Source organism: Crassostrea angulata, chromosome 2 (genome assembly GCF_025612915.1).
Source record: "Crassostrea angulata isolate pt1a10 chromosome 2, ASM2561291v2, whole genome shotgun sequence".
Lineage (NCBI taxonomy): Eukaryota > Metazoa > Mollusca > Bivalvia > Ostreida > Ostreidae > Magallana > Magallana angulata.
Window position 1 is genome coordinate 22901489 of NC_069112.1, and position 10954 is coordinate 22912442.

Here is a 10954-nt window from a genome sequence, read left to right on the forward strand (position 1 = left end):
GCTTTTATATTCTGATACAAAACAGGGGGAATTAAGTACTTGCGTAATATAAGGAATTTACAATAATTAGAACTTATCAAGTAAATGGCGCTTTCTGACCACAAGAATTATATTTAGGATAAATCATCAAATTGGTCACATTATTGATCAGAAGAGTAAGGGCACCAAGATTCAAATATTCATATGTTGATAATTAGTATCATATGCTTATTCTTACAACATCATCTATTGTCATTTTCCTGATTATTGCAAACAAATTAAGTTAAATAATTAAGTCACAAAAGTGGCAGAGAGCAACACACCTATTTGTTTTGAGATGTGTTACTTCATAAATATGAAGGGCTTAGGTAGTTCAATTTCGAGCAGATGGAGTTTATTATTTCATAGGCAAGTGCGTGCAACAATGTTATTTATGTTTTCTCATGCTGCACAACCCCACCGCAGCTCGGTTTTTGCTGTCTGATAAATGAACTCAACACTTGTGCATGATGAAATATGTCATTTATTAAAAATGACGAAAGTAAAGAAAAATATAAACAACATAGTAGGGGATCAGACCCAAAGCTGTTCACACAAAATGTTAAATAACTTATCAATATGCTGATCCCCTTAAAATACAGAAAAACAATATTTTGTTCAAAATTATATACAATATATACAAAACCAGCAAAAAGATGGCACCTCAAAAATAAAATATGCCATATGCAAAAGAACAATATTTTGTACATGTATGCAACTTTCGAATATTGGAGTGGTGAAACGGGGATGGTGGTGGGTGTAATAAAACATTACTCGTGCTAACACTATCAGAGATGAAGACAGAATGACCCTAATCTCACCGGTCAGATACTGACCGCATCAAACCACGTTACCGTATCGCTTAATTTGATTGGCTATTTAATTAAATTTGGGGAGAATTTCACCATTGGATTTTTATCAATTACATGATAGGTCACTTGGAGGTTTTTAGACTAAGAATTTGGGCTAAAAATAGACATGGATAGTGACCACTGCAGGGAAATTACATAATATGGCCAACGACCACTACAAGGCCTGGGAAAGAAATGCAACTTATCTAATCAAACATATACATGAAAAATACAATAAATAGGCAAATAAAATTATAGCATTCAACACATAAATACAATTATTAACATAATTGTTGTTTTATGTTTTCTCATGCTGCACAACCCCACCGCAGCTCGGTTTTTGCTGTCTGATAAATGAACTCAACACTTGTGCATGATGAAATATGTCATTTATTAAAAATGACGAAAGTAAAGAAAAATATAAACAACATAGTAGGGGATCAGATCCAAAGCTGTTCACACAAAATGTTAAATAACTTATCAATATGCTGATCCCCTTAAAATACAGAAAAACAATATTTTGTTCAAAATTATATACAATATATACAAAACCAGCAAAAAGATGGCACCTCAAAAATTAAATATGCCACCAAATGTGAATTGCATAATGACAATTGGCAATTCCATTGTGCCATCCAAGGTGAGTTGTGCACTTGTTGATGCTGATGTGAACACATCCACAAATCACAGTTTATAGTCAAATGTACCAACAGTTAAACACTGACTTGGCATAGTGTTACCAGCAGTTACACACTGACCTTGCAATAAGTGCATATAATTCATTATACTATAACTCGTACAAACGTAACATGAATGGCAATTCCAAGGTGAAACCCGCAGGCACTCTAATAAACTAACTTAAAAGTTGTACTAACAATATCTAAAGACACAATGTGCAACTACAAAATAGCAGTTAAACACTGACCTATCATTACACATTACTACACCTGTAAACATACTGTAACTAACAAAATTAATTGAGACACCCTCCGTATTTTACGCACAAGATTCTCTTATGGAAAAAGTAACAAACATAAGGACATTTTTGGTACAGATCAATAGCAGCAGTTACTCACTGGCTTGCTATAAATAAACTGCAGGGGTAAGAAAGATTGTAGATACAAATAATTACAGTTGAAACGATTGTATTCTAATATATCTGTGTAATGCATTGGAGTTCCAGCGGCCTAAATGCTGAATAAAACTCTCAGAATAGCCTAACTGTGCAGCATGTGTTGCTGCCCCTATCCGAAAACTGTGCCCTTTATATCTATTGGGGTCAAGACCCGCAAATGCTATGGCTTTCGAAAGCTCACTGCTAACATAAGAATATGTGACTGGAGAGCCATTGATCAATTGAAAAAAGGGGCCTGAAACATGTTGAAAATGTGATCTATATCTGTAGAGATACTGTACTGGACAGAAATTGGAAACAGGGTTGGTTTCTATAGATATGATTATAGGATCATTTTTCTTTTGTGATTTATGATATCGTAAAACAAGTTGAACTGCTGAAGGATTCTTTTTGGCCCTTTTTTTCCCCTTATTTACTTCAGTTGGTGGTGTTGTTGGTGGTAATCCTCCAGTTGCCACATCATCTCTCCTGGCTCTCTTTTTGGGTGGCATAATGGCTAAATATATAATAAGAATAATAGGTATGAATCCTATCCTTTCACATATATGATTAGCCTAACCCATAAAAAAAAATTTCCATAATCAACTTTTGCATTAACAGATGATTTCAACCATGTACTTGGTATTTTGACCTGATCAGTTAAGCGCATACCAACAAGATTTTGATCTACATGTACCTGTTAACATAAAATTCATAATAATAGGAACATGTCCCACTGACCATATGGGTAACACAGACCCAATGTTCCTACATCATTATTAGTAATTCATAATTGTAAGGAACATGTCCCACTGACCATATGGGTAACACAGACCCAATGTTCCTACATCATTATTAGTAAATCATAATTGTAAGGAACATGTCCCACTGACCATATGGGTAACACAGACCCAATGTTCCTACATCATTATTAGTAATTCATAATTGTAAGGAACATGTCCCACTGACCATATGGGTAACACAGACCCAATGTTCCTACATCATTATTAGTACATGAAGATTCAAACATTATGTAACTAAATAGTCACAACATGACTTTAATTACATAACATTATTAACATTAAATTCATAATTGTAAGGAACATGTCCCACTGACCATATGGGTATCACAAACCCAATGTTCCTTCATCATTAACAGTACATGTAGATCCAAACATTCATGTAACTAAAAATTCTCAACCTGATTTTTAATTACGAGGTAACATTAAATTCATAATTGTAAGGAACATGTCCCACTGACCATATGGGTTACACAGACCCAATATTCCTTCATCATTCTTTAGTATGCAAACTCAACAAACATAAAATTTATCAGTTCCAGCCAAAACGCTTAATTAAAATGAAAGGTAGAATTTGAACTGATGCTCATCAACACGAAAAATCACGCATTTAAATTTCAGGGACTTAATACATAAAGTGCCCCTACACTGTCTTAATTCAAACAAATAAAATGTAAATATATATCAATATGGATATATACATTCACATATTATTGAATATCATTATTCTAGAGTGATAGCACATAAGATCTAAAATCATACTGGCCTCAAAACTTTTGAGTGCAGGATCACCGCATTCCTAATGCTGCGGCGAAACTTCCTCATGGGCTGGTCCTCGGCAGGGGTACACAGCAGATGGACACCATCCGGGCCTAAATAATGAAAATCCTTCCAAAAACCCCGATGTCCCCAGAAATAAATTCCACCAAGTGGCTCAGCAAAACGTTTCAAATGTTCATTAGTCTAAACCACAAAGACGTTAAAATTTTGGCATGATGCAAACTGCATTCGGCGAATTAACTGGCCTATTATCACTACCTTTACTCCAACCCCATCTCTTAAATACTGTCCCACAGATATAATATCCCTAGCTAATTGCTCACTGTTTGTATTTTCACAGATATCATTTTCACCAATCTGTAAAAACACCACATCGGGAATTGAGTCAAAATGCAGAATCTCCGATCTGAAGACACGCTTGTTTAATCTCAAACCGCCTTTTCCTCTAAATGATACTTTAAACACTTCAGGGTCCAAATTTAGATTGTCTGTTTCTGTCTGCATACCATAATCTCTTAATCTTCTGATGTAAGAATGTCCAATCACGCACACATTTAAAATACTCATTGTTTACATATTGTACCCCAACCGGAACCAGCACAAATAATCATGCGATATCGCATACAACAAAAAACTAGAAACTGCGTTTCAAAACTTACTGTATCAAAACATTACTCGTGCTAACACTATCAGAGATGAAGACAGAATGACCCTAATCTCACCGGTCAGATACTGACCGCATCAAACCACGTTACCGTATCGCTTAATTTGATTGGCTATTAAATTAAATTTGGGGAGAATTTCACCATTGGATTTTTATCAATTACATGATAGGTCACTTGGAGGTTTTTAGACTAAGAATTTGGGCTAAAAATAGACATGGACAGTGACCACTGCAGGGAAATTACATAATATGGCCAACGACCACTACAAGGCCTGGGAAAGAAATGCAACTTATCTAATCAAACATATACATGAAAAATACAATAAATAAGCAAATAAAATTATAGCATTCAACACATAAATACAATTATTAACATAATTGTTGTTTTACAGAAATTGTCTATTTTGGACATTATCAGTTATGGTAAAGGAATTTTTAGATTTTAAGATATTTAATGCATATTGATTTTTTTTTTCTGTTTAGTTTGCGAGAGTAAATGTTGCTGCGGTATTGTGAAATTTATACAACAGCTTCAAATATGGACACAAAAACGGCGTCGCAGGATGTAACCAATGGATTTGTTTTGCGGTAAAATTGTGGTAGCGTTATTTCAATAGCTTAAGTTCTCACTTTCGTTTAAGACGCCAATAGCTAAGCATTTAAAATTTTCAAAACCACATCCACTTCTCCACCTTTTTTAGTATACATATATAAAACAAAATCAGTACTTTTATTTTTTGATTTAGCTTGGTCCTTCAAGACCACAAGGATTATGGTTTGGAAATATTATCTTATCAATCACATCATTGATTATATGATTAATGAGAGTTATTGAGTATCTTAGTTGTAAATATTGATGGCAAAAAGAATCAAATATTCATAATGTGAAAGCTAACTTTAAAATAGAACGTATTGTTACATAATCATCTTTTCCCCGATTATTTCAAAACCAACGTTTGTTAATTAATAAAGTCACAAAAATGGCAGAGTGCATTATACCTATTTGTTTTGTGATATTTTACTCTATAAAGATGAATGGCTCAGGTAGTTCAATTTCGAGCAGATTAAGATTACTTATTCTATAGGAATATGCGTGGAATAATGTTATATGCAGGAATTGTCAGTTTTGACCATTATTAACATTGGATAAATAAATTTGAAACTGGTGACGCAGAAAAACGTAGCAGATTTCACAATTTATAATTGGGGAATTCTCATTATTGTGAAAACTGCCTCCTTGAAACAAAATTCATTTAATTTCAATGTTTAAAGTTAGAGAATTTCGTGAAAACTGATATTTCCGATTTTAGTTTCATAGAGGCATGTTTTTAAACATTTTTTTTTTGGAATAAAACATGAATACCCTGAAATCTTACAACGCTGTGTTAAATTTCCCCAGCTATAGACATGTCTACATTAATCAATTGGTAACGCACTTAGAATAAATTGTAACCCTCTCCGAATTTTTGATTGGGTTCGATTTTATTTATCTTTTTTTTATACATATTTTTTTAAACATTTTTGAATGTTAACTTTATAGTTACTGTCGCTTAACGCACGCGGACTTAATAATTACTGTACAAGGCATACTTTATATGACTGGCTTAGATATATTAATTGTCAAATTGTATTTTTACAAGAAACTCATTATACAAATGAAAGAAAATATTTACAATGCCCGTTACGAAAATAGTTACAATGCTTAATAGCGAGGTTCAGGCTGTAATTTTTTTCCACCTCGGCGCAAAGTAGAGGTGTCCTTTTTTTGTTTCAAAGAAATATCTCTTATAATACATAGTGTTCATGAATCAGATAATGGAAGAATATTGTTAATTTAAATCCATTATGAACAAAATACAGTTATACAAGTTAATATTAATGCATCAAATGTGGAAGGTGAACGATGTATATTAAAGCAATTTGCATAACGGATGTCTAAGTATTATTTAAAAGAAGAAAAAAATTGTTTTCTAGGAAATTTTATTTCGTCATGTGCTGTCATGATATATAGAAACAAATATTTCTTAGATAACCCACCCAGATGTTTCAACTTGTAAAATGAGTAACCACATGACCTTCATTTATTAACTGTAGAGTATCAACAAATAATGGATTGTAAAAATTGATACGTCGATACTACAGTACATGATTTTTTGTAATATCATCAATAATTCTTTGACAAAATACCAGAAAGAATAAGTAAAAAAAATGGGTAAGAATGGAAATCGTTAAATACCAGTTTAAAACGTTATGTATCGATTACTTGAAAGATTTGGTTGTGACCATGAGATTGGATTCTGAGCGACATAACTAAGAAATGAGCTAGAGCTCATTGGATAGATAATTTCAAGGATTAGAAAAAAATCATCAATCGCACATTCAATGTAAAAGATACATTGTCAATGGAAGGAAGCAGCTTTAATGAAACCATTGAAATTCTAAATGCATTAAGTTTTTATTATGAACAGTTGTACACGTTTGATCATATCTCGTTATGAAGACAAAGACATTTGTGATAAGATTCCCCCTATCAATGACTGAGTGGAAACTCTATACAACATGAAATTAAAATAATAACAAGGTTTTGATGGAATTTCTGTAGAATTCTATCTAATCTTTTGGAAACGTATAAAACTTTATCTATATGAAAGTCTCGTAAGGTATTTTGAAATGGGGAAACTTAACGTCTTCTCAGCGTTTGTAACATTGCTGATAGACAAAAGGGGGATCCTATTAAATCTTGACAATTATCGTCGAATAAGTCTTACAATTTGTTATTATAAAATTCTACCTTTTGTTTTCGAATGTTCAAATCATTATGGATAAACTAAAAAATAAGAATCAAACTAGTTATATCAAAGAAAGAATTATAGGTGAAAATGTCAGGTTGGTTGTAGAAATTATACATTTTTGTAAAGAAAATAATGAAGAAGGAATTCTAACTTTTATGATTTGGTTAAAAGGGAATTTTTGTTTAAAACACTTAAATATTAAACTTCGGAAGTGATTTTTTAAAGTGGATAAAATTTTTACGTACAAACCTAAATTTTTATGTAAAATAATGTTTGTCTGACTAGGTGTCAAATGTCACAAGGCATAAGACAATGATATTCTGCTCTGCTATTTTTCTGTGTTATAGACATTTTGATAATAAAGATTTATGCATCTGAAAGTATACAGGAATTTAATTTAGGACAAATAAATAAACAAGCATAGGTGAAACACGCATATGTAAGTAAGAAAGTAAGTAAATATTTTATTATAGTGGCATGTGTATGTCATGAGTATAGTACAATACAATATAATACATTATCAAATTACACCCGGCCCATTGGACCTATATGTCACTTTGAAATCTTATAATATACAAATATAGTATATACATTTGATTTGAGCGCATGAGTTTACCTTGTTTTGTACAGATAACTTTGTCTAACTGAATAAATCAAATTGAGATATTTGGCAGTTTGTCTTTGATTTTTTTCCATAATGATACTTAAGATGACAGTTTCATCTAGATTTTTTTCTAAGTTTATACTATGAAAGAAAGAGATTTTATTATTTTCATAAAATTTGCATTGAAAAATAAAATGTTTTTCATCTTCGATCGAATTGCTTTTACAAAGAACACAATTATGTTCTTGAAGAGGTTCATTTCGATAACGACCAGTTTCGACTCTGAGAGAAAGAATACCACATCTAAATTGTGCCATTAAAGACCGTTCATGTTTGGTTATGTTCATCGTTACACAGGGTTCTAATTGGACGTTTTGTTTAAACGTTACACATGTCCTAAGTTTCGGTAGAGACCTTGTTTTCAATTGCCATTCGTCTTCATAGTATTTAAATAATTTAGATTTCACTTCGTTTATATCACAAATACGGATAAAATCAAAATAGGAACACAAATCTAATTCATATAGAATTTCTTTCACTTGTGAGCACCATGTGCTGTTGTTACGATAACTCCACAGGAAAACTTTTTTGGTAAGACGGTCATCATTTATTTGGATTATTCTGTTCCATCTCTTTAACATGCATATCCAGCGCCTCTGTGTCGGTGCTAACCATCCTACTTCACTATTTAATGTAATTGTCAATGCGTATCTGTGTAAACCTAAGAAATATCGGATAGCACAGTTTTGAACAATTTCTATGGAGTGGAATGTTTTGAATCCCCAAACTCCTGAACAATAATCTAAAATGGGTACAACACAAGAATGAAATAGTTTTTCATAGGTATTAAATCCAACATCTTTATAGTTTAGAATTTTAGAAATCATCGCCCCTAATGCTCGCCCTCCGGATTTACCTAAAACCTCCGCCGCTGTATTGAAGTCCATCTTCTCGTGGAAAATAACACCAAGATATCGATACTGGTAAACGTACTGTAACTCTTCATTTCCTATTCTAAAATTGAATTTACTTCGGGGAATGTTTCGTTTTCTAAAATGCATTATATTTGATTTGGCACAGATAACATTTAACCTCCATCGCATACACCAATCTGTAAGAATATCGAGACATCTTTGCATTTCAAGTTCATTTTCACTAAGAATGGCAATGTCTTCGGCATATAATAGAATACCAATTTTTCGTCATCAATAAGAATTCCAACATTTAGTTGTGAAATTTCAGATGCTAAATCATTGATTAATAAAGAAAATAAGGTAGGAGATAAGTTGTCTCCTTGGCGTACACCATTTGAACAAAGAAACCAGTTAGTACGGAGGTCGTTTACACATACATACGAGAATGTTTCTTCATAAAAACTGGAGATGGCATCATATATTGGACCATTGATTCCATTAAGTTGAAGTTTGTAACGTAAAAGGTCTCTGTTAACAAGATCAAAGGCTTTTTGGAGATCAAAAAATGCAACAAATGTAGACTTGCGATTTTGAGTAAGTGAGGGTGAATATATGGTCATCACATGATCTATCGCGTCGGAATCCATTCTGTGCATCGGAGAGTATTTCATTTTCTTCTAGGTATTGTTGAACTCTATTATTCAAAACAGAACTATAACATTTTGCAACGACAGATAACAAGCTGATTCCTCTGTAATTTAAAGGTATTCTTGTGTCAATTGTAGCACCTTTTGGAATTGGACAAATTAAGGCTTTCCTCCATATGGTAGGAATTTTTCCTGTTTCAAAACAAAACACATGTAGAACTTCAATAACAGGGTTATTTCTTAGGACTTCGTTATATATAAGGTAGATTCCGGGGCTCTTTCCGTTCTTTAAATTGGAGATAACTTTACGCACCTCTTCTATGGAAATAGATTTGTTTAACGTATCGTTTGGTATAAATAAAGGATCCATTGAATTATTTTCCAGGATTTTCTTATGAAGGATAGTTTGATTATAGAAAATGTCATCAAAGTTTCCATTTGGAGTGATATACAAATTCTTGAAAGCAGACTCCCAATGCTGTAAAATTTTATCTTCATCGTAAAAAATATATCCGTCATCATCTTCATACTCCATAGGAATGTTAACGTTTCGTCTCGGTCCTAGTTTCTGCAGTTACTTCCAGAAGGCGCTTGGATTCTCTGTGTTCAATGTTTCAATGTTTAAGGCTAAATCACGTCTGTATTTCCTCTCATAAAATCTAAGCTGTTTATCAAAATGTCTCTTGTGTAGCTAGAAATTGTATTCGTGCTTTTTGTCTGCCAGTTCGGCCTACAACTTTAATTTTTTTCGGTTTTGTGCAACTTCATCCATAGGTCTGAGAGTTCTTGATTCCAGTAGGGTTTGTGTACTTCATACGTTTTCGAGTATTTTTGGATGCATCATAAAAAGGTATAACGTCTTCCATTTCAGTAGTTATTACATTGCAAAGTTTGTCATAGATTGTATCAATTTCACTTTGTTTTTCCCTGCATAATTTAATTTGTCTTATAATTTCACTCAACGCTTTTTTAACGGTTTCAGAACACATGAAATTTGTCGGTATTTGCTTAAACTTTTTTTTCTAGGGGGTACATGAGAGTTTTTCTTTGTATCTGTGTGAGTTTCCTAAATTTCCTCTGGGTATTCAATTTTGCATTTGTAGTCAAACATCAAAATATCATGGTCTGGAATACGACATCTTGATCCAAAAAGGTTTTGCAATTTCCCAAACTTTATCACATCACTGTAAGGTTTTATTCTAAAGTTATAACAATTTCCCAGCTGATCATGTGGAACACAAACGTAATCGACAGCAGCCTTTCCTTTCACAGAAACGAAAGTGAATTTATTTGAGTTTTCCCCATATCGCCCATTCAAAACACAAAATTTAGAGTCCAATAAAAATTCAGAAAATGATTGTCCATGTAGATTTTGCGTATGGTCAATTATGTCCCATGATCTGATGTTGTCAATATCAACACAAAAATATCTCAGTGAGCCCAGACGAGAATTGAAATCACCTAGCAAGAGTATTGCATCTGATTTACTGTTGAGATAGATTTGTGAAAGCAAGTGCATCTCTACCCCATGGTGAGTATTCTGGTGGTAGATTACAAACAAATGCAATACATTTAAAATCTGTGAATTTGTCGTTAAACTGAATTCCCAATATACCATCAATGCATTTTTCCATTATGTTCACAACATACTGCTTCATTATATCAGTTCTGATAAGAAAACCCATACCCCCAGACGCTTTGGGGGCGTCTTTGTGAATGTGTGTTCGGTTAAACCCATACCATTCATATTCCAAGTCCTTTAAATCAAGT

At 32.8% G+C, this 10954-nt stretch overlaps 1 pseudogene; it reads right to left on the reverse strand.

Moving 5' to 3' along the window:
- Positions 1-2400: 2400 nt before the first annotated feature.
- On the reverse strand, positions 2401-4609 carry LOC128172295 (uncharacterized; annotated as a pseudogene).
- Between the last annotated feature and the right edge of the window lie 6345 nt (positions 4610-10954).